This window comes from Ptiloglossa arizonensis, chromosome 2, assembly GCF_051014685.1.
Source record: "Ptiloglossa arizonensis isolate GNS036 chromosome 2, iyPtiAriz1_principal, whole genome shotgun sequence".
NCBI lineage: Eukaryota > Metazoa > Arthropoda > Insecta > Hymenoptera > Colletidae > Ptiloglossa > Ptiloglossa arizonensis.
In genome coordinates, this window is record NC_135049.1 from 19,414,826 (window position 1) to 19,440,177 (window position 25,352).

The window sequence follows — 25,352 nt, forward strand, 5'->3', positions numbered from 1 at the left end:
AGAATTCAATCTACATTATTGTCAGTCAGATGTTTACACACAGTCGTCGACCGAGCGAGTCGACGCGCGCGAGGGTCGAGCGATGATACTGCAACTTTTAACGGGGTAAAAAATCGAAACTCTTAACGAGGTATTACCGCATTGGCGCCCGTTACGCTGAAATCAGACCCCGGTATACGTACAGACGAAAATAACGTAACCAAAGAAACGAAAGAAGATTCGTTTATTAATGTAGCGCAAACTCACCGTGTACTTAGCTCGATTGTTTCGTTATTGTCCTCGTTCCCGATAAATTCGCCGGGGTCGCGCAACAATTAATATTAATACCGAAGGGAAGCGTTTCTTTTGTTTCGATTCTGCGTTAAGAAATCACGAAATTAGGTCAGCGTGTACACGCAACGGATCCGACCGTGGTTGTCGGGTACGCACGCTCGATGAAATTGATGGGAAAACCTTCACGGATGCAATATCCCACGAGGAGACTTCCTCGTTGCTGGAATTACCATTATCGTGGAACCTCAGCTTCGACCGAGAGATTTCGTCGCGGCCGCGCGTTATTCTTCCGACCTCAGGAACTTCCACTCGTTAATATTCAACGCTCGATTTACGCGAGTATCTTCCATCTGGTGTCTCGTTTCTTTCTTGTTTTTTTTTCTTTTTTTTTATGTTTCAATCCGTCGCAGAAAAAGCTCCATTCGCGTACGCGGTACGGATGTTAACCTTTTTTATTTTGTCAATTGAAACGTAATTGTACGTTTACCATCGATCGAAGGTTAATTGATCATACTTTGACACGAAATCGCGAGAATTTTACCAGAATTTTGCTCACACTTTCGATTTATATATGAATGTTTCGCGAGTTGTTAAATCGTACGAGAGTAATTGAAAAATCAAGTTTTCTTGTGTTTTTTTTTATTTATCGGTTCAACGTATCGCGTAAATCTCTCGTACGAGTGTAATCGATGAATTAATTCTCATTTCTGATTGATCGTCTTTAGGGTATAGTCGTGTGCAAAATTTTTGGGCAGATCGGAACGAAATCGTGTTTGGTAATGTTTTAATTGTTTCTTGGCTCGGGAAATAAATTTTTCGCGAGTTTCTCTCGTAAGTACGAGTGTGCATTTGTAGAGTACGATGTTATGGAAACACGTAGAAAACGTGTGTAGATAAATATTTCTTAAATTATTGTACTAATATTAGTATATCATTTTGCGCAACCGGATGTATTGTATGTATTTTTCATATTTGCGTGCATCGTTAGTGTATAAAATCCACAGTCTACGTATAATCCATTAAATACACAATGTCCTAGTTAGAGAAGAATCAGAAAATTGTTGTTTACCGGCGTTAAAATTTATTTTTATATATATATCATGAATAATACGCGAGTCGAAAGATATGAAATCGAGGCTCGAATAAAGTGCACTCCAATTTATTTGTAATCTTTCTCCTAATATATTACGAATAAAACAATATGCTCGATAATAATTTACCCAATTCAAATTTTAATCGTATATTTTACAATTAATAATTTTCGAATAAAGTGCACTCCAATTTATTTGTAATCTTTCTCCTAATATGTTACGAATAAAACAATGTGCTCGACAATAATTTACCCGATTCAAATTTTAATCGCACATTTTACGATTAATAATTTTCGAATAAAGTGCACTCCAATTTATTTGTAATCTTTCTCCTAATATGTTACGAATAAAACAATGTGCTCGACAATAATTTACTCGATTCAAATTTTAATCGCACATTTTACGATTAATAATTTTCGAATAAAGTGCACTCCAATTTATTTGTAATCTTTCTCCTAATATATTACAAATAAAACAACGTGCTCGATAATAATTTACCCGATTCGAATTTTAATCGTACATTTTACGATTAATAATTTTCGAATAAAGTGCACTCCAATTTATTTGTAATCTTTCTCCTAATATATTACAAATAAAACAACGTGCTCGATAATAATTTACCCGATTCAAATTTTAATCCTACATTTTACAATTAATAGTTTCCTACACGATGGACCATGTTACTGTGCACGATACTCATTATTTGTTCGCTACATTATGCAATTGTCCGATTAGTATAAATTGTTAGCCATTTATTATGCATGGAAATCGATAGATTTAACAGATAACTTTTACACTTATATATATATATATATATATATATATATATATACATTTTTTTTTTTTGCAATTTACGTCATTGCAGGAAAAACTTGATCATCGACCACACGATTTTCTCCGGTTTTGTTGGTAAAACGTAATATGTATAATACAGGCGGTACGTGTACGATCGATCGAAGATTAATTATTCTACTGCGACACGAAATCCTGAGAAATGAAATTTTTTCCATAATTTCACTCACACCGCTTTCGTCGTGTTTACTGGCACATCTAGATACGAGACTCTCGCGATCGATGTAAGAATATTTCACGAGCATAATGTCGCGTGTAACAACAATTATAATTATTTTATTACGCGTCGTCTGAGACCCTGTACCTTTACCGATCCTGTTCCTTTATCTATACAAATGGTGAAAAAGAAAATTTAAAGTAAGAACACTTTTATCTAACGTTTCAGTACAGACGATAAAAAGCGTTAGTAAATCGTGGATTTAATTCCAATTAACAATATATACGAGGTCCCGAGGTAAAAGAATCGCAAACGAGGTCGCGGAACGAAAGAAAGTCCTTTTGGATCGTTGTTTATTTAGAATCTCGGTGTGAGCTTGGAAATGGGACAAGCGCAAGGTTGTTCGAGGAATAAATAAAATAAAGGAAGAATACGTTGTGCCAAAAGTATCGACTTTCTTCCGTAATTTGGAATTTAATAAGGTCGGGAGACGAGAGACATTTATACGTTAAAATCTACAATTCGTACCCACTTTCTGAAGGTTGGAGTTTACTACGTTCTCAATGTTGCATGTTAATTTGGCTCGCTGAATTATGCAGTAAAAAATGACCTCGCTAATTTCATGGAATACATTAATCTTAAAATAGTACACGAGCGGCCATTATTTTTTTAAGTGAAATTCAGTGAACAGTGACGTCCTTCTTTGCGTTATATTGTAATTTTAACACGTAAAAATATACACGCGAACCGTCCAACCGGGGACCCTGAAATTAATGACACCATCCCTTGAAATTAACGATTAACAATCGCGCGGCAAGGTATTCCGCTGCATTTTAATCGTTATCCTTGACGCTCGATACGAATAAATCGATCCTGTGTCGTTCTCCGATTGAATTTCCATCGTTGAAACGAAAGCGAGCTCGATTAATTCTAAATTCCGATTCTGAACGCTCTGAACGGTTCTTTTCGAGCGAATTTCGAAACACGGTACCGATACTCACCGTTGCAGAAAAGATTTCGTTTCAAGAGTCTCCAGTGAAAGACTATTTGTTGATACAAAATTATCAAATTCATCGAACGACAGAGATCGCGTGCCCGTGAGTCTTTTGCGATAATCTGTCTGAAAATACTGAAAAACAAGTGAGTAGAGAGTATCCAAATAATATTTTTATATTATTATAATCTATACGAATATATTATATTTCTTTCCTATACAAGACATTTTTATTCAAAGTGTTACCGTTTGAATGAACTTTTGCGCTAGAAAATAAGCCGATAGATATCCATCGTTATAATTATTCAAATTCACGTACAATTTTTACATCAAATCGCATTCAATTACGTTCATTTAAGCCAAGTAACGTTATCGTAATTATTCCAAATTTACCTGCAACGAAAATCGTAATTAATTCGTAAAATATCGCAAGAAATCACCCATTCTAATTTCTATTACATACGTTCGTTAACGTTACTCAACACCGAGAAATATCGTCGTAATTATTCAAATTCACGCACGATACTTATTCTAACATTCGTTACACATTTAGCCACGCTGGTTCGAGCCGTGAACCAATCGTCGCGATTATTCAAATCGACGTGTAATTTTTACGGTCGATTGTGCATTCGTCGAACGTGGAACTCGAGTCAACGAACGTCTTTCGAACGTACGTGAGGGGAAAATTTCGAGGTTGAAATAAAGTACAGTACGTAACGCAGACCGGTAACGGTATTAATTATCAACGTAAACACGCGAGACAGCTGCCCGAGTGTCTGGCGCACGGTTCAGACTTCGTTCTCAAATTTTAATTAAACCGTGATAATTTGCGGTCGTGCGCGAGCATGTTCGGTGTGGCCGGGTCCAGTTACTTTAAACGCGCCCCCACCCCTCACCCTTCTCCCCTCTCCCCTCTCCCCTCCCTCCCGCCCTTCCCCGAAAACCGATCGCTCCCCTCCGCCAATCACGAAGATCCTCTGCGACCGATCGCTTCGAAACCTGGCTTGATCGATTAACGTCACCGCCAGACGATTCGACTTCTTACGACTGGCTCGAACTGGTTTTACTTAAGACAGCGACCGTATCGACGGACCGCTCGGTATTTTGTCCGGAACGAGACACGTGCGAGCTCGAATACCGCCAATTGTTTGCAATACAGTTTAGCGAAGCAACGATCACCGATAGCACCTTTTCACTCAGTAAGGGAGAACCCGGTGGTACGTTTCCCCCGTGTGTTTTCGATACGTAACCGTTTTCTTATTTACGGCCGATATCTGCGCGATGGGAACCGATAACGCGGCGAGTTTTATTTATGTACAGGTTTCGAGCAGATAACGAGTCTCCGGCGTGCGTTCGCGTTCACTGTTAAACGTCGTGACGGGAAAAATGCTAGATCCAGAGATCCGTCGAACGTCGATCGGTCTCCCTGTTACTTGGATCCCAGATTGCGGGGAATTGCACATTTTTACGAGCACGGCGCGTAGACGTTCGTTTTACCGGGATGTATAGTCGGGTGCAAAATTTTCCGAGCGTCGAACGTAACGACGCATTTTGTAATAAACGGACATTGTTCGTCAACTTTCGGGAAAGAAGTCTCACATACGGTGAACAATCGAGCGGATGAATTTTTCGAATTATTCGATCGGGTGTAAACTCTTCCGAATATCGATATAGAATGGGTTTTTTTGGTTATATTTGAGTATTCCTGTTACATGTTGAAAAATAAGTGTACGAGGGTGATTGATAAATTAATTTTTCCAATATTTCGTTTTACTGATTGATTTTACTTTAATGTACAGTCGCGTAAATAGTTTTTCGATCGTGGAAATATAATTGTGTTTGGTAATGTTTACTTATTTGTTAGCTTTTGAGAAATATATATATCTTATATGAGAGTAAATCAACTTTTCTAATTTTTAATTTATAGTCCAATGAAGCAGGTAGAGTTAATGCAATTGTAAAATTTGATGGAATTAAAAGAATCGAATTTAGTAACGAAGTATCGTAGAGATTAAGTATAATAATTATTTTTGAGGGGAGAGATTAATTATTGACCCTCGTAACTACGTGCAATTGTTGCATATGATATGGAAACACGTTGGAAACGTATATAGATTCATATTTGTAAAATTACTATACCAATATTAGTATATTATTCTGCCTAAACGGATGTATTTTATATATTTTTCATATTCACGTACACTGTTAATACATAAAATCCACACTCTACTTATAACCCATTAAATATACAGTGTTCTATTTAGAGGACGATCGGAAAATATTATTTTAATGGTATTACAGTTTATTAGATTAACACGTATGTTGCAAGGTATGAAATTAAGGTTTAAATAAAGTGTACTGCAATTTTTTTTCTAATCTTCCTGATTATATATTATGGATAAAAAATATATTCAGGAATAGTTTACACAATTCAGATTCTAACCTTGCATTTTAAATTAATTATTTTTACACGAAGAACAACAATGTATTGCGTTTAATAAAAGAAAATCAAATTTACCTTAACAAACACGATTTGTCTAAACCATTGTTCTTATCCTCGTTATCGGATGTGCAAAAATAAGTTCGTTTAAATTTTTTTTTTTTGTTATCAAAACCAGATACCTTTCGATGTTAATCGCGGTATGCTTTAATATTTAGATATATCCATCGATAATAAACGTCTTTAAAATTGACTTACTTTGTCCGGTGAATTAACGAACCTTGCACAGAAACATAAATGATGTGTAATCTACGCGTCACAAGTCACGAGACTATCGCCATCCACGTGATGTTATCGTATGCTAATATCAATTGTGAATAATTACATCACGTTATCTCACTATCACAAGTACGAAATTTATTTGCTCCTCATTGTGTGTCTAAGGAGCATGTGATGCCTTGCGTAGGAGTGGTGCATTTCCTCGTGCATAAGAACCCGCCCTGTTACTTTGCAAGTTCAGATATCGTAGATCGCGAATCCAAGAAGCTCACAATTCAAACAAAGAACGGTATTCGCATTTTCGTGGACTTCAACAATGGCTATCAGTTTTTGGAATGTATCTTTTGCAACGTTTGGCAGAACCTTTTCGAGCAAACGAATTGGCACAACTAATTATGTAAGTTGTTTAATTATTAGAGACAGAGAACAGTTTTTTCACTCGTGAAAGAAGCAAAGTGGAAGAGAATTGTTTAGTATTCGAATATTATTAATAGTCTAAGTAATCGAATAATCGAATATTCGAAAATTTGAATATTTGAATATTTGAATATGTGAATATTTGAATATTTGAATATTTGAATATTTGAATATTCGAAAATTTGAATATTTGAAAATTTGAATATTTGAATATTTGAATATTCGAAAATTTGAATATTTGAAAATTTGAATATTTGAATATTCGAAAATTTGAATATTTGAAAATTTGAATATTTGAATATTTGAATATTTGAATATTTGAATATTTGAATATTTGAATATTTAAATATTCGAATATTTGAAATTTTGAAAATTTAACATTTGAAAATTCGAAAATTTGAATATTTGAATATTTGAATATTTGAATATTTGAATATTTGAATGTTTGAATGTTTGAATGTTTGAATGTTTGAATGTTTGAATATTTCAATATTTGAATATTATATTAAACTATTCATATATTTAAATATGCGTTATACACATTCGAACACTTATGCCGTGTTCTGTGAATTAATTTCTATCGATTCATTCTTTTATAAGATTCACCTTCATTTGACATTTTATAGTTTTTATGAACTTTTACAATATTACGAGTTTGACCCAGAAACTAGAGTCACGTTCGTTTTATTTACGTCACTGGGCGGAAAATAAAGTTTAAAACAAAAAAGAAAAGTGTTACAATTATTAATAGCGAATAGGAAAAAACTAACGTATAATAAAAATAAAATAGTTGTTACTGTTTATGGAATTTCTTACACCCTATTTAATTCGATGCTTCTAGGCAACTGTCGAGATACACCTTTGTGTGTTTGAGTTAGAAAATAAAATATTAAAAGTGAATTGGAAAAAAGTGATGTATAATAAAAAAACAAACTTTCGTCTATAACTTCATTCGTTAAAGATTATGAACTCTAAAAGTACTTATCTATATTATAGTATCCACCACTACCAGAGGATGTGATTCGAAATAATTAATCCTCTCGTCATATTCGAATGATCGAGAACAGGTACAAAGATCTCTTGATTCCAGTTTTCAACAGTTGCAAGGATGTTTATTCTTGAGTTATTTTTACTGTTGAAGTTTAACACAATTCCATCAGGGATATGATCCTTAGCCAAGATATGTCTGTACATATCGATTCGATAACAACGAAAACTAACATATTTAATTCTATGTGTTAACATACATTATTAAAAAACTCATTTTGGTATTGGTTGTGTTCTCAGCTGTAAAACATATTCTCGCGTGAAGATTGACGTAATTGCATTGACGTAATTTCGAAGAACAATAATCTTTATTCACTTTCCATCGGTTTGAGAGTTTGGCGTTACTCTCGTTCGGTTTATTGAAAAATTATTAAATTCCCGTCGATTATTATCTTCAGCTGTTTTTAAAATTGTTTATTTATTGACTACAAACATACGAATATTATCACATTCGAGTGACAATATTCGAATACTTCCACGTTCGAGTAATATTATTCGAAAATGTTCACATTCGAACAATCATATTCGAATACTTCCGAATTCGAGTAATATCATTCGAATACTACATTATTCGAGTTGAGTACTTACAATACAATCGAATATAAAATTATTTGCCTCGACTCTACGTGCAACCGATACTCCGCGTAGAATAAATAGTAGAAAATAATCGATTAGGTTTGAACTTCCCGACATCAATTTTCTCAAGCTCGGTTATTTTTGTATTCTACAGTTGGATAGTCCACGTATCTTCGTAACCAATCCTTAATAAACCAGAGCACAATAGTTTAGTCTTCAACCAATCTCAATTCAAGTTATTATTAATTTGTGATAAAAATAGCGATAGTTGTGTGGTCGTGGCACACTGCACTGTACCGTCGAACGAACCATTTGTAACTTCGACGATCACCAAGACACGACACGAACGCTACTTGATCGAAAATACGTGAAAATACCACAAACTGTCTCGTAGCTCCAATTTAATCCTGCACACGACAAACTATGTTTAGACCAGACTTCTTTGAATTCGGTACTGGAGGGACACTCATCTCGACTATTCGTGAACACTGCACTATTTGGGGAACGTTTTAAGTGTGAGTCAAACAATTCGAAACACGAATCGGATTTATTTCTGCAAGTACTTCGATCACTCTTGTTCCTTTAATAGACCGTTGAACACCTGTTAAGAAGGTCTTCGATCCTCGTGGCTGGTGACAGAAATAGACAAAATTCTTATCCGGATAATACTTTCGTATAAGGAAGCAAATTTACACTTTAACTCGTCCAATAAAAATTACAATCTTATTCATGAAATGAAATTATAATTCATCGATGACTCGAATTAAATTTCGCTCATTTGTGAAACAGCGATTATTCATTCTTAGGGTTGAGTAATCGTGCAATCGATGTATAAAATAAATCGAGTAATATTTATTATCGTGTGTGCTGCAATTTATGTAATTGTAGAACGGAAGTAAGTTTCTAGAGCATTGAAAAATATCACGCGAGTATCTTTTTGTTGCTAATAATAGGGATGAAACGTCTCTTAAAAGTTTGTCAGAAAGAATTCCTGTCGATTGAGAAAATATTTTAAACATCGGCGAGTCGGTTTTAAATCTATTTATTGTTTAAATTTCCATCGAGATAGGCGGATCGAAACGCACGAGAAATTCTCGTAGTCGATTTCCCTGATTTTCATTGAAACCTAGAATTATTTTCGATGGCGGTGATCCAAACTTTTTTCTCCAACAACAACATTAGTTGGCGGGATATAACGCGCAAACGTACACAATTCTCGCCGAATTGAGCAAATTTAAAATAAAAATTACAGACAAATTTAATCTCGGTTTTATACGATATCTATGGTCCCAATTTGATGAAAAAATAGTAACCTTGGAACGGTGTGTAATATACATTTCGATTGATTAGAGCACGATGACTTCTCGATCGGATTCCTCGTATTTCTGACTCGACGAGATTCAACGATTTCTGAAAATGGAAGACAAATACGATTTTTATTTAAGTAAAACCAGAGATGGATAAAATTTGTATCCGTTACACGATGGATGAAAAGTAGAATTTGAATCGTAGAATAAAATACATGAAAGCTTGGAAAAAGTCTGTTCGAAATCAAATTTATTCGGTTAACAAACGAGTGTTAATTAATACGTGCTAAAGTAGTTTTACAAAGAGTAACAATGAGTCAGAGTTATCTCTTAACTACCAATTAAATCATTCCCAGGTGAAATCTTTCGCCGAACGAATGAATAAAATTTATACAGTTCTCGTATCCCTTGTTACACAAAAGATTAACCAGTTCCCGGATAAACTGCAACGTGCACGCGGTCTGCGCGATGCACATTTTCGCTCCTATGCAATCCATCGGTTTCGCGGCACAATATGTGATGATCCTATGACGCGGATAATTCGCAACCGGCGCGTAAAATTATTGAAAATAATACGTCGAATGACGTCAACGAGGCGAACACGATGCAAATCTCAAATTCAGTTCGGTCGCCCGTTTCGGTGAAAGAACGAACGTTGTTTAAACAATTGCTCGTTACGAACGATAACAAAAACCTCGCGGCTGATCAACGGTCGCGTGAACTGTCCAACTTCCTGTGAAAATAAGGAAACAAGCGCTATTCGCGTACGAAAATTGCATTATTATTTCCAGTGTCGTCGCAATCGGCGACGTTAATAGTTTCACTGGTAATCCACGCGCGTGTATAGAAATATCGGGAGACTTCGAAACGAAAGAGATAATTGCAATAATAACCTCGCGATAATAAATATTTTAATTTACGATGCAATTACGTCTTTGATAAATATAACCTTAGGTAAAATGTACGGTCAACGGACAAGATATTTACATTGTCTTCTTTCTAAAAAAATCGATAAGAAATGTATAATTTCGTATAATTAATTCGTTCAGACGTTCTATCTTCGTTTCTAACAACGAAGATTTTTCACGAATTAATTATACCGACATTAGAGTATCCGTTAACGTATTCTCGTTTATTCGATCCATTGATATATTCTATTTTATTGTATCGCAAATAATAACGAAATATAATTAATTGTGAGAAATTATTACTCATAATTTATCTTTAAAAAAAAGAAGCTCGATACATTGTAGATTTATGTTCAAAGTCTTGCAATTGTTCCCTGTGCATTCATATCCGCATACATCCCGTACACTCTAGACTTAATTCTTCCCTGTGCGGAAATACCATTGCTAGGTTCACGAGGCACGCGCCACGAACGCCCATGGGCGTTCACCGCACGCGGTGATCGTATCGAATTTTCGTGGAAACGCTCCCCGCGAGCCGTATAAACTATTCGAACTGTATCGAAGCGTTCGCGGCGATCGTTGGGACTGTGTCTGTGCCCGATACGTCTCGCGAGGCGCCAACGAAATCGCGCCCCGTGACGAGATAACGTACGACCACTCTCTAAATTATGTCACAGTGTCGTAAATAATCGCTGGAACGCGAGGGCAAGATTGTCAACGCGTTCGCATTGACAGCTCCTCGGAATGTTCACGTTACGCGGTGCCGTCACGTGGAAAAATGATCGTTCGCGTCGCTCAGAAATCACGGATGGTCGTTCGAACACGCGCATGCGCGCGCATCCGTATCGTAATCGCGGCAACGGCTTCTGCGTAAAACGGGCATAATTATTCGCCGTTAGATGTAGTCGTACTTCACTCGTTTCCCCGATTAATGTTTCTGTTATTCCCACGATTTGCATATGCCAGTAACCTAGCGAGCAATAAGAATGACGCAAGTGATAATTCCGTACCGATCACGCGCAGATCGAGTTGTCGAGCAGTTCCAATAATTTCATTCCCCGAGAAACTGCGGAAAATTACGAATCCCGCGCGTCTATCGGCGCGATCGCTCGTTACACGCGAACCGATTTCTTTCGAGCCGGTTTTTGTATCGCGATAAAAGCATCGAACGTGCTTCTTTTCGTCCCTGATTCTCGTTCGAAGTAGAGCACGTCGCTTTTGTAATATCCAGCGTGTTTTAATTAGAACTTGTAATCGTGATCTCACCGAGAAGAGAAAAAAAAAAAAAAAAAAGAGAAACTTGCCACGAGCGCTTGAAAATTTCTTCCCTCGTGGAAATACATCGTCGGTTACGGATTCACCGGTGATCGTAATCGGTAAAATCGTAAATGCGAGAATCTCGGTTTAATGCGATATCTATGGTCCCAATTCGATGAAAAAATAGTAACCTTGGAATGATGTGTAATACACATTTCGATCGATTAGAGCACGATGATTTTTCGATCCGATTCCACGAATTTCTGACTTGACGAGATTCAACGATTTCTGAAAATGGAGCGTTTTACCTACACTATGTGAGTCAGTTTCGTCGGTTTGGCGCCGATAACATCTCTCGCGTAAATAGGAGTGTGAAAATTTCCGCGAAACGATATTTTCTGAGGATTTTGAGAACGTTTTGCAAAGCGTTGCAAACACGTATCGAAAGGATTACGAGGTCGAGAAAATAATGGTTTTCTTCCAATTACCGTGAGTATGTGTTTTCGACTCCTAGGTGTAATTACTACAATTAAGTGTAACTATAATTACTATAATTGAGAACTATCCATTGCGAATGAATTGAGAGAATCTCGAATTACAAATATCCCCGCAACGATGTTTATAGTTGTGAAAGTAAGACAGGATTGCCGTTACAAGTAATTGTGCAAACGGCTTGAAACGCATTGAAAATTGTTGAACGTTGTGAAAGTCGTGTATGTAAATTCTGTAACAATTTTTCTTTTATCGATTTATAATGCAACACCGTGAAAAATTCGAACTTGAATCCCCGTAGCACGCTTCAGATTGTCTAGATGATACGATTTTCGTTCGGTGCAACGTTATGCGCATAAATGACACAATAATTTCATATTATTTACACGCGCGGACATGTATTATTCATTCCCGTTTATTTGAATAAATTTTATGCGAGAGATTATGAAAGTGTCCCAAGTCGCACGTATATTGTACAGGAAAGGTGACAAATACAATTTTTCTAAACAATCGATTCGATTTTATCGTGAAATCGATACACGTGAAATTCGAACGTAAACATTTTTCAAATCTAACATGCAAAATAGTTTTTCCGCTGGTGTAATGTAAATTGATACTTACGATATTCTTAATATTTACATTATTCTCAATACTTACATTACTCTCAATATTTACAATATTCTTAATATTTATATAATATTTATATTAATATTCTCAATATTTACAATATTCTTAATTATTCTCAATACTTACATTACTCTCAATATTTACAATATTCTTAATATTTATATAATATTTATATTAATATTCTCAATATTTACAATATTCTTAATTATTCTCAATACTTACATTACTCTCAATATTTACAATATTCTTAATATTTACATTATTCTCAATACCTACATTATTACTCTCAATATTTACATTATTTTTAATATTTACATTATTCTCAATACTTATATTATTACTCTCAATATTTACATTATTCTCGATACTTACGTTATTCTCAATATTTCCGTTATTCTCAGTACTTACATTACTCTCAATATTTACAATATTCTTAATATTTACATTATTCTCAATACTTACATTTCAATATTTACACTATTCTCGATACTTCCATTATTCTCAATACATCCGTTATTCTCAATACTCCCAATATTCTTAATATTTACAATACCGTACATTTGTTATTCATAATACGCAAACCCTACTTTTTGAAAAAGCTTTCGCAAAACGTTCCGTAGAGTTCTCGTTGCTTCCGCGATCCGCGCAACATCCGTCAACCGCGCGTTGAATTAAATGGTATAGAAGTGACAGCGATATCGGAAATTGAACGTGTACCAGGAAAATTAGACACGATTACGCGCGTGGGCGTGGCAGTGATTGTCAGTACAAAGAAACGTTATTGTATCGGTGTAGTCCGTGGCGGTCGTGGAACTTTTGTCCTGCCTGTTTCGCGCGACTGGTTTCAATCGCGTCGGTTTGCATGCGTAGAACCGACACGTGTTAAACTTCTATGCGGGTATCGTTCGATTCCACGTGCACTCGATTTTCCGTGCGACCTTCTAGTCATTTAACCCCCGAAATGCCCGTAGCAAATTGCTTCTACACGTGCGCTTGTTTCTCCATTCAGCCACCCACGTGCAACTGATTCATATCTGCGAATATAGCGCTCGGTAGGGAGCACCAGAAGCTTGCAAACTATGCACAAGTAAAAGTCGTCGGGAGCCCCCCGTCCCCCCTGGGGGGACGCCTCTGCTCTATCTTCATCAAGCGCGAGCTTCGAGACGGGAGCGTGGAATCGTTCGTCGAATTTTTCTGCATTTGAATATTCTCGAATAGTCGAGCATTCGAACGTCTGTGTGTCGTTGGAACAGTTAAATGCTCGGATATTCGAACAGTGGTACACTCGAGTATTTCGGTATTATCGAATCAGTGCTCAAATATTCGAACAGTGGAGTATTCGAATGTTTGAATATAATTAGAATAGTTACGTGCTCAAATATTCGAATAGTTACCTATTCGAATATTTGAGTATAGTTTGAACGATTATGTACTCAAATATTTGCATATTCGAATAGTTCTGTATGAGAATATTGTAATTGGAATAGTTCTGTACCCGAATATCCTAATTCAAATAGTTTGGTATTCGAATATCGTAATTCGAATAGTTCTGTACCCGAATATCGTAATTCAAATAGTTTGGTATTCGAATATCGTAATTGGAATAGTTCTGTATTCGAGTATCGTAATTCGAATAGTTCTGTATGAGAATATCATAATTCAAATAGTTTGATATTCGAATATCGTAATTTGAATAGTTCTGTATTCGAATATCGTAATTCGAATATCGTAATTGGGATAGTTCTATATTCGAGTATCGTAATTCGAATAGTTCTGTATGAGAATATCGTAATTCGAATAGTTCTGTATTCGAATATCATAATTGGCATAGTTCTGTATTCGAATATCATAATTCGAATAGTTCTTTATTCGAATATCGTAATTCGAATAGTTCTGTATTCGAATATCGTAATTGGGATAGTTCTATATTCGAATATCGTAATTCGAATAGTTCTGTATTCGAATATCATAATTGGAATAGTTCTTTATTCGAATATTACATCGTCATTCGAATCCATACTTTGTCAGAACAGTTTTATAGACAGACGAACGTGTACCTTCGCGGACAATGGAATGTTTAATCGGCTTAACGAGCACATATCGTGTACAGAAAATCCTCATCTTAAAAGGAGTGCAAACAATCAGTTAAGATACAGCACGAATGTGTGCTACGGAATTTTCAATACACGCGTGTATGTATCTTATCGGTATGTACTTTTTCCTCTTTGACGCATTAAACAGCAATATCGGTATTTCTTGGAGTTTAACGATTACCCCCTCTATTAGATAATGTTTCGCTATAAATAAGAACACTCGAATATTCGAGCAACGATGAACGAAGTTTATGCGTCGCGTTCGTATGACAATAAAATACTGTAATATCGAATTGCACGATTAGTCGAGCACTTCGGACGACACGAACTCGCTAGCGAGAAGTGAAATGGCACCGGGTGTACCGAGTACACTGTACCCACGACTGTGAAACGAACTTTTAACCTTTTCTACCGTTGATCAGCATCCGCCGTCTCCGCGCGTGGAATCTGTGTCGCCTGCGACCGACGTAGGTGAAAACGAATCATGAATTCCGAAAACGTCGATAGTGGGATCTCTCCCCTTTCTTCCAGATCTGCTTCAATAACCGAGAAAATGTCTCTCCTGGAAATAGAAGCGTAACGATTATAAAAAAAGAAGCGTATTTTAGTCTCGATGAATATTTTGACCTTTTCAATGGAGAGGCCTCGTTGGTAGAACAAAATGAAATTCTTCATTTTCTAATATCGATACGATGAATATTTCACGACTTAATTTATTTTTCTACATTTTATTATCTTGTCATACTTTGTTTAATTAACGTTAACAGACTAGCTATTGTATATTATTTTTATATCTATTTATTTGTGTTCACAATAATTATTTGTACATTTTAGTTAGAAATTAACACGGGTTTATTACACCGATTAGGAGGAGAATTATCATGTACGTATTTGTTAGGGGGCTGTATTTTTTATCAAATTTCTTTCGTATGTGACAAGTAATTCTAATAGATTCGATAATTGTCAATTATCCATCGCAAAGTATTATTCATGATAAAACCTGGGATTGAAATGAACGTAACGACGTGTATTGTAATCAATTCGTGGTTAACGTATGCAGTTTTTTTTTATACACTCGGTGGAAATTAACGTGAAAGAAAAATTGGCGAATTCCGAAAGAATATCGTAACGGAAAGCATCGTTCATCTTCCGTCTATTTTTAGAATTGTCTTGTATAGCTTAGAAAAATGTTTTATATGGATGGAAACAAGGTCGTCTAGCTGTAAATTGGATTCTAAACTCGGACGTGGATTTATAAATTGACGTGTATGAATACTGAAATGTGAATCGGTTACTACGTTTCAAAAATAGCGAAGTAGTTTTTTTCTTTCTCTCGCGCGTTTAGTGTCACGTTCACCAAATTGGTTCGCGAAGAGTACAAATTTATCCGCGTTTGTCAACAATTCGATACGGTATTTTTCGTGCAATAAAAATTGGACTGGAAACGTGTACGCAAATTTCAATTTACGTTTCGTCCATTTGGAATATTTTCTTCGTTTGAATTCGCAACTGTTTACAAGTAAACAAATAGGAAAACGTGGCGTAAATCGTTCGTTCAATATTCATGATTACACCACAGCAGTTGTAATATGATTAACACTTTGATGGTTGCACGATTTACGCAAACTTCTGACCGCTGACCCAACATTCGCAACAGTTTCAATGTAAAGAGCTCTTGCAAACTGTTAAAAACTAATTCGATCCGAAGTTTCCAATTTCAACATTTCTCAGATACCCAAAATTTTATCACCGCGTATTTTTATCGTCGAACGAAACGAAACAAACATCGTATTTAAAAATCATTTTAAATCTCGTACGTTCGTATCGATACATACTTTCTTGTTATCATCTAAAAATTTTTATTGCAAAATGTTTTGAAATTACGAATTTATATCAATTGAAAATTATGGTCAATTTGTCTCGATGGACTGAAAACTGAACCGAGTGAACTGGAATATTATTACAGAAAACTATACACTTGAAAACCATAATGAATGCATTAGTACACAGGACTCGAACCTAAACGAACATAATAAATTGAGCGCAAGGTGGCGTACTCACCCAAAGAGTGGCATTATTTATACGTGACAGCAACTTGATGATCGTTCACCGACGTCACGTATACGTGACAACGGCCGTTAAAATATTAACCCTCTAATGGATCAATTTCGTTTTGTCTCTCGAAGGAAAAACGATTTCACGATTATCTACACGTCCCTGAATTAGTTAATACTGAAACTAATAAATATCTAAATCTACAGGATTATTAGATACCCCCATAAGAAATCATCGTACATAAATTCCATAAAACTTAGCCAACTTACAAACACTGTTTTTATTCAAAATCGATTGTGCAATAGAGAAAATTAATATGAAAAAAAATGTATAACATATCGTGCATAAATATATTACTCTATATATATTAACACATATATATCAATATATATGTATATATTAACACAGTAATAATTTTATCCTATGTCTAACATACGTGGGTCGTACTCTTGCTCAATATTACGTAACAACAATTTCTCTAAACGATATATTTCAATGTTCGTAATCGTTATAAATAAGAAAAATAATTTCAGTTATTCGAATCAACGATCGTTTCGTTATTTTGAACAATTCATCGATATCGGATAAACAATGGCGAAGCATCGTATTTGGCGCGTAAGACCATCAAAAACACGACAATACTTCCGATTTGGTTGCGTCGGTTCGATTCAGTCAGGATTTATTTGTTTATTCTCCACTGAAAATCGCCGCTGATTGAGAACACTTATCACATCGTTGAGATTGTTTACTGTTTGATTCAGTACCGGCTATCGCAGATTTGTCACCGATTTGGAATTAAATCGAAGCAATTGCTGTTCGTTAAATCTGTACACCTCCCGATTTCTGGATCATTCTATCGATAGTTGTCGAAAAACCAACGTGGTTTCCATTATATCAGATCGCGCTTCGAGGTAGCGCGTCATTCCGCGAATGATGCGCGAGAAACTATTCATAACCGAGTGGTCTGCTTAGGAAGCATATAAATAAATTGAATGTGTATTTTTAGAGATTTCGGTTTAACGGCTTGTATCATCAGGTATTCTGCGGAGTCACTAAACTCGGATTAAAATTATATTTGTCTCATAGCGAACGCGTTTATAATCCTTCGAATTAAATGCAAATATGGTCTCCGGTACACCGACGTTAACGAAAAATGTAGAAAGTTCTGTTCTTTATCGTTCTATCGTCAAATCGATCCAAGATTCACGGATTTGTCGAGACGCATCGAAAGATCCAAGGTTGAGTTTAAAGTTTCAATGAACGTAATTGTCATCTCGTTGTTTATTTAATATTATGAAACACAAGAGTCGTTTACGCGCTTCACTTTCTCATTCTTCGGTGTCGTCAATACCGACCATTTTGTTTCGGCGTCTGAAACGCACAACGTTCCTTTCCCAGAACTTTGACCCGCGTAAAAATCACTCTCGAACCCATTCCCTCGGAACGAAACGCAACCATAAAAATCGATCCGCGGCCCGAACGATTTCAAGTTTTGTTACTTTTTATTAAACCTGAATAAATCTTTCGCTCGGATTTCCTACTCGCGACTGCCTCATCAATATTTATGAAGAACCGAGAACGCCCCGAAATGTGCATACAATCTGTCAGACCCGGTTGGAAGTTTCAGAACCCTTAAAATGAAAATACACGCAATACGAGAACTCTTAGGAACGTATTTGCGACCAATAACGTAACCGAGAACGTACGTGTAACCGTTAAAGACGATAATTGTTACAAATATTACGGATCTGTTCGTCGTTTGCAAAAAGTGAATAAAAAAAATAAATCAATATACATACAAAGGTGGTTAAAAATACACAGGAAGGAAAGCAATCAACAGCGGTAAAAATATAACTCTGTGTTGTACTATATGCGTGATAAATACTTCCGTTCCACGGGCCTTAAACAGTGGTGTAAACGAAATGATTTATTAACTGGAAAGTATTTACGCGGCGTATATACTAAATCCTTAAAGAATCATAAATCAAGCCTCCTGACTAGATTAAAGGTTTTTCGTTCTTTCATTTTTCGCTGCGACGCAGAAACGCATTAAAAGGCAGGAAATCGATAGACAGACAACCGCTATTACAACCGAGCTGAGAATCTCTGTCCTCTCTAATCTGCAAAGGTGACTTGACGTATGTCCGCTTATGAATGTAACACGGAGGACGGTGACATTTCAACGTTAAGATAAGTCCACGCTTTTCTTTTCCTCCGCATAATTCGGTGGGGTGTGTGTATACACATATATGTACGTGACAGCCGCCTTTCATTTCCTGGGGTTTTTTACATCCCGTTGCGTGGGAGATGCTTCGGTATTCAGTTGTATAGTTCGGTCGCGCACGAATGTACACCGGCGTGCGATTATCCGTCCCCCGTTAGGAAACTACGATGATTCAGTAACGTTTACCGCTTATTAAAACATCGGAACGCTTTCAATTCGCCGCGATAGAAGGAGACCGCGAAACGGGTGATTATTTCTCGGAGCGTTGCGGTTCGTTTTTTTTTTTTTCGAGAAATGCAAAAATCGGTAAAATATTGTCCGTTTGTGCACGGATATCGTGAGTCTAGAATCTATCCGCGATAAAGCCCGTTATCGTTGTAGCCACTCATTATTTATTTATCAACATGTGCCCGTAACATGCGGCGCCACGCGTGGAGAATCCCTGCCCCCGTGTTCTCGTACACAGACACGCGACCGGCCACTATGTGCGCAACGCACACAATTTCAGTCGGTTGCGCAGATGGGGTTTTCTGCCTCGGCTTTCGTCTTCCCCCACTCCCACGGTTTTAACCACTGCCACGCTGCCCAGCCCACACCGCGGTTATAAAAGGCCTCTGCGCCACCGCGGTTAGCTTCAGTGAGACTTGAAACATCGTAGCGGTTTGTTCGACGTTCAATTGTTGTAGCGATTATACGAATTACACTCGTATTTTCATTTCACTCGCTCAAAATTCGACATACCGTACTTCCGACGACTTTGTCGAAGTCCGAGAACCAGTGAAAGACAGTGCGCCATCGTTGTGCTACTACTGCCGTCCAGTTTTCGAGGATTACTGCGAAACGTAAGTTACAAAAACCCCGTATCTATCGTCCACTTTCCATGGGCGCGCGTTGCAAGCATCGTATCGTTTTGCACGAACGCAGTGTGCACAAATTCGTGAATCAGTTTCACGGATACGTACGGTAAAACGGATTTCGAGGTGTTTAACAATACGACGCTCGGCAATACGAAACCCATAGATCTTTAGCGTCCTCGCACTTTTTGTATTGGAACGTCACTCGTCCATGCTTTCACCATGCCTTCCTTTCGAGAAAGCATGCGAACGAGTAGGGTTTTCTTTCGCGTAAAACGTACTCGTAATGTTTCTTTGACGCTAAGAGCTAGAAAGTCGCGATTTCGAGAGTGTAACACAGGGTAGTTTTTACGTTTCACCTAGGGGCATTAGCGATACATGCATAGAGAGCGAAGAAGCGAACGTAGCGTGAGAATCAATACTCTCGACGTCGAGTCGCGTGACTAACTTCAGATTGGTAACTTCGTTCTAACGCCCAACGGTCGCGTATCGACCGAAGTTTTGACCGTGGTGTCGACGATCGGAAACTTCATCACCGTTAAACCTTTTCTAAACGCGACGGTAATAACGATCAAGTTTATCGGCTCAATATCCCTTGTTATCGCGAGACTTTTAATCGACGAGAAAAACTAACGCGGTACCGATTGTAAATTTTCAACCTGTCAGAATCGGGAAGGTTATCGATCGAAGGTTGGTACGTGATTCGAGAGTTTGAAATACTCGTGTAACGTTTCGATTAACAAACGGGCACACGGTAAGTGGTTAATTTTGCGAAGACGTTGATGTACAACGAACGAGGTCATACCTCGACAATGATTACAACGTTTGTTTGTGTAAGAACTTGGGAACCCGTTACGCCAGTTGTACGACGGCGAATTCCAGAAGTGGAATTTTAATTTCTCAATCCCATTAACGCTTCGTTGCATTCCTGGTCGTTTCGCTCGTGCCTGTTGCTTGGAAACATTTCGTTTTGAACGCATCGAACGCAACAACACAAGGTGGATTTATTTTATATATATATATGTATTGCAGTGTTCCTTTTTAAGAGTTTCGCAAAAATTTCTCGCAAACATCCACATGACACTTCAAGCAACAGTTTACAATGTCAAGCTTTGCGCAAGACTGATTTTTATTTTGATCGGATGCAGCTCTTTGTTGTTTCGAGCTTTCGTTTTCGAAATCAAACTTATTGTATAAATAATGTTAAGAAAATGATGAGAATGAAAAGTCTTTTAAAGTTTGAATGCGTTTATGTACATGGAACATTCTCGACTAGTGTTCGAGTCTTCTCCAATACAATTATATTCTTCATGTGCTTTACAATAGGACGAACAAACATATAATTTATACACTCTGATGTTACGACCATGTTTTAATTCGTAAGCATACAGTATGTTTGTGTATGACTTACATACATACATGCATATATACATTTTGCAATGATATTTAACTCAACAAAAAATGTACGCACCTCCTAATAATAGCAACAATTAAATGCCTACAAAATATACGGTAATTAAAATAATTCTAAATCTTTTCACACAATAATATCAACGAAGATCCAAACACTGATCGAAAAAGTTTTATAGAAGTAAACATAATGAACCTTGAGAAGATTTTTCATTATCATAATTTTCTCAATCACTCGAACGAATTTGCAAATATTTTTACAAACAATAAGGTTGAAAATTATCGATACGAGTTTCCTTCGTTGATTTGCAAATTGTAAAATTGTAATTTTTGCTCGAGTGAGAAATATTATAGAAATCGATAATTCACATGTTGATTCGTTACAAGGAGGTAACGATTATAGCGCGAACCTTTTACGTGGAAGCTTCGATTCCTTTCGAGGTAGCAACTTTGATGCTGTTACCGTATTTAGTGTTACTTAAAAAGGAAACTGTGTTCTGCTGTCATTCCCCGAGTTGCTCGGATATTATGCAATCGAAGGTCCTTGCAATGTCGTTGCTTCACGGCGAATCAAACATTGCAATTACATAAGGTCACTCGAACATACCGTACATTTTTCCATCACGTGAGAAACGTGGAAGTTTGACGTTCCAGTTAACGATTCTTTATTTGCGATTTTACAATCGTTCTCGTTCTCCTGCACCGTCATGATATTGAATTACCGATTTGCGTTAAGTGTGAGAACATCTACTACCCCTTCGGAATTTTTATTCCCCCTTACAAAAATTACGTAAATAAAATTTGCTCGTTATTTATCACAACGTACCTTACACCTTTTTACCCGTTCGCGATGTACTTCGAGTTTCAATCTCTTTTTTTAATTCGTGCTACTTTTGTACAATTTTTTTTTTCTTTTTTCATCAAAGTCTGTGAATTTTTCAAAATCGGATCGTAATGTTAATGGTACAAGAATGCGCCATATTGAAACACGTATAGGTTAGTTTTGCAAAGTATTTCGAAATATGGCGCAACCGAAGAAGAAATTAGCCCCAAAAATAAGAAATTTAGGCGCGGATAGAAAAACGCAGAAATCCCATCAAGGTAAATCCGATTTTCCGTATTTCCGTTCGTATCCCGCAGTCGAAACGACCTGATTCCTCTTTCGTTGTAGCCACGCATCCGCGTGGGAGTTTGTCGGAGTAGTTGGCGAGGTCGATCGATATCTCGAATTCACCCCCGCATTTCCAGAGAGACTGTCACGACCTCGAGGGTTGTTGGCCTCGTTTCAAGCCCTCGGGGAATCGGTAATATATACGCTGCTGCTACCAGACGACGAGGGTGAAGAGCTCCTCACGGGTCACGCATTTAGGTTAGCCCTGTGCGCACTCGAGACGAGTAGAAAGCGTCGTACCACCCTATCCGTAAAATATACATCAACTTCCGTCTGTCGTGCAGAAATTTCACCGTAGAAAATATTCCGTTCGAATGGAACAAAATATACATAGAATAGAAGAAAAAAAAAAAGAAGTAATTCGTGGATGAATTGAAATGTACCTATAAATTATTCTATATAAAATAACGCAACAGGAAGGGAGGGGATGATTCTGCGCGAAAAAACGAATCGAATATGTACCGTGAAATATTTTCGTACGAGTCTTAGTCTTCGAGAATAGTCGGTTCGAAAATACGTGGTGCGCGGGACTGCTCCGCGCAACTTTGAACCGAATTTTCTCGAAAACTGAGACTCGCACGAAAATATTGTACGGGACATTTTCGATTTGTTTTTTCGTGGAGAATTATGTTTTCTAATTACAGAAACTGTTACAGAAATTATTGCACAATTATGAATAAAATATTTCCGAGTGTAAACCACTGCTTTTGCGTTATTATGCTCAAGCCTGGTAGAAGCTTTGAATAAAATTCATTAAAACGAGTGCACTCCAATGAATACCTACCGAGCCGTTCCCTTTGCAAGGTTTGTCGTTTGGTTTTTATTTGCAAGAATTAACAAGAGTTATAAATTTTTGTTCCAATCTAAACACTGTGTACAGTTCTTTCTTCTTCTTCTTTTTTTTTTATACGTATATTCTGATCACGGAGCATAATTTCCGTGGATGGTTTTAATAACTTTTTCTTTTTTTTAAATATCTCGAGTTCAGCAATTTGTACCGTGACCCCAGATTATTTGCTTTGCGCTCACGTTCCACTTTCAAGCGCAAGCACGCATTGCGTGGACTTAAAATACATTGGAATTGGAGATGGATGCGAATTCAGACCGCTTAATATAAGTACTCGGAGTCTCGTGCATAAAGGTTACGTATAAATACCAACTATTTTAGCATACGCACCGGATTCGACATGTGCATGACAATGTATTAGAAATGAAAAACAAACATGTACTCGACGTATACATATATATACACAAAGTGTTCTACAAACAGAGCGTCGTCGACTCATCTCACGTGCAATTAATTATTCATTTTTCTTTTTTTTTTCCTTTCTCACAAATTACTATTACATTTCCAAACGAATTAATTTTCACCTCCCATACTACCGTCATAACTATTGTAACATACAGAGTGTGCAAAGAAATTTGACCTGTGCAAGTTCCTCTTTATTTTCTATAAAAAAAAAAAAAATCACCAAAGCAGAGACGGACGCCTGGTCTTTAAACGGCCTCGTAAATAAAAATACAACGCCTTGTAACGATTGATTTTCAAGCTCATGTTTATTAAGGATCATTTTCTTTGTTTCGAGGCCCGTGAGTTCAACGATCCCACAGTTCAGTGGAAATCCTCCCAGGGTTAAAGATTGAAAATATCGATTATTCACGGACGTACGGGGCAGGGAGTCAAACGTGCCAGACCGGATGTGTTGGTATTAAAGGTTAAATAGAATCACCGTATAGTTTCACACCTGAAGAGGATTCATCGTGCCCCGAACATAGACGCCAGCCTCAGACTACTTCGGCGCATACTACCCGCCGCTCGCATACCCCTTTCTTAACGCTCATCTATTCTCGTACTTCGACAGAATAAAAATACAGGATCACGTGGACTCTCGGCTAACCGTCTCGGGATTCTTGCCAACAGTTCGCGAACCCATTTTCCTCGTAAACTGACAGACCCGAAAGAGGCGAAAGCGTCTCGTGCTAATCTTGGAAGCTCGTTCCCCGATGGAAGCAAAAGGTGCAAAAATTGCTCGGATGTTCACTCGTGGCCGTAGCGTGCAGCAAGCCTGCAATGTGTACTAATGGGAGAATTTAGAATACGGTACAATGCAAACGCGAGTTTTACGATTCGAATTCGAAGTAATCTGTCGCACGATTATTTATCAAAATCGAGAAACTCGTTTTGGAATATTGTGCTTCATTCGTGAAGGTGATTCCCGCTTTCAAGTGACGAGATCAGAAGTAGCACTTGAAAGCGGGGTAGATAGCAATTCGTACTCTCGAGTTGCGGTCGGGAGAAAAATTGTAAAATTGGTACGGTTAATAATTTTGTAAATGATTGTACTCGAAAGGAATATGATATTGTGCTTTTAAAGTGTATTGACAAAAAAGATAACATCGTAAATGTTAGTCCAACTTGGGCGTTATTAAATGCTTCAAATTTTCCTGGAAGCGCCACTTTGGATCGAAATTTTTATTTGGATTCTGTTTTTGTAAAAAAAAACGAACTTTCTTTTGGTCTCTGTTAATTTTTGAAAGTAGGTATTCCGTGCACACAAGTCGATGAAGAAAAATAATATATTTTTCAATGTTTCGTTAAAATCGAAGATTGAAAACAGTATTTTCATTGAAATTTTATTTTTTATTCGATCTCGAGTTCGTGAATACTTAGTGTATTGATAGACATCGCGTGGAACGTCATCAATGTTGCTAAAAATAATACATCCGCTACGTTATGGTCCCGCGTGACGACATAACATTTTAGACGGTTATCGCGTCATAGTTATGTTTCATTGAAAATTTTATTCATGATCGAACTTGCGGTATGA

General features: G+C 36.9%; 1 protein-coding gene across 1 annotated transcript in view; it reads left to right on the plus strand.

Moving 5' to 3' along the window:
• The window catches only part of Pino (protein pinocchio), a 108,288-nt gene that overhangs the window by 67,057 nt on the left and 15,879 nt on the right, over positions 1 to 25,352 (plus strand). The gene's annotated exons all lie outside the window — the stretch shown is intronic.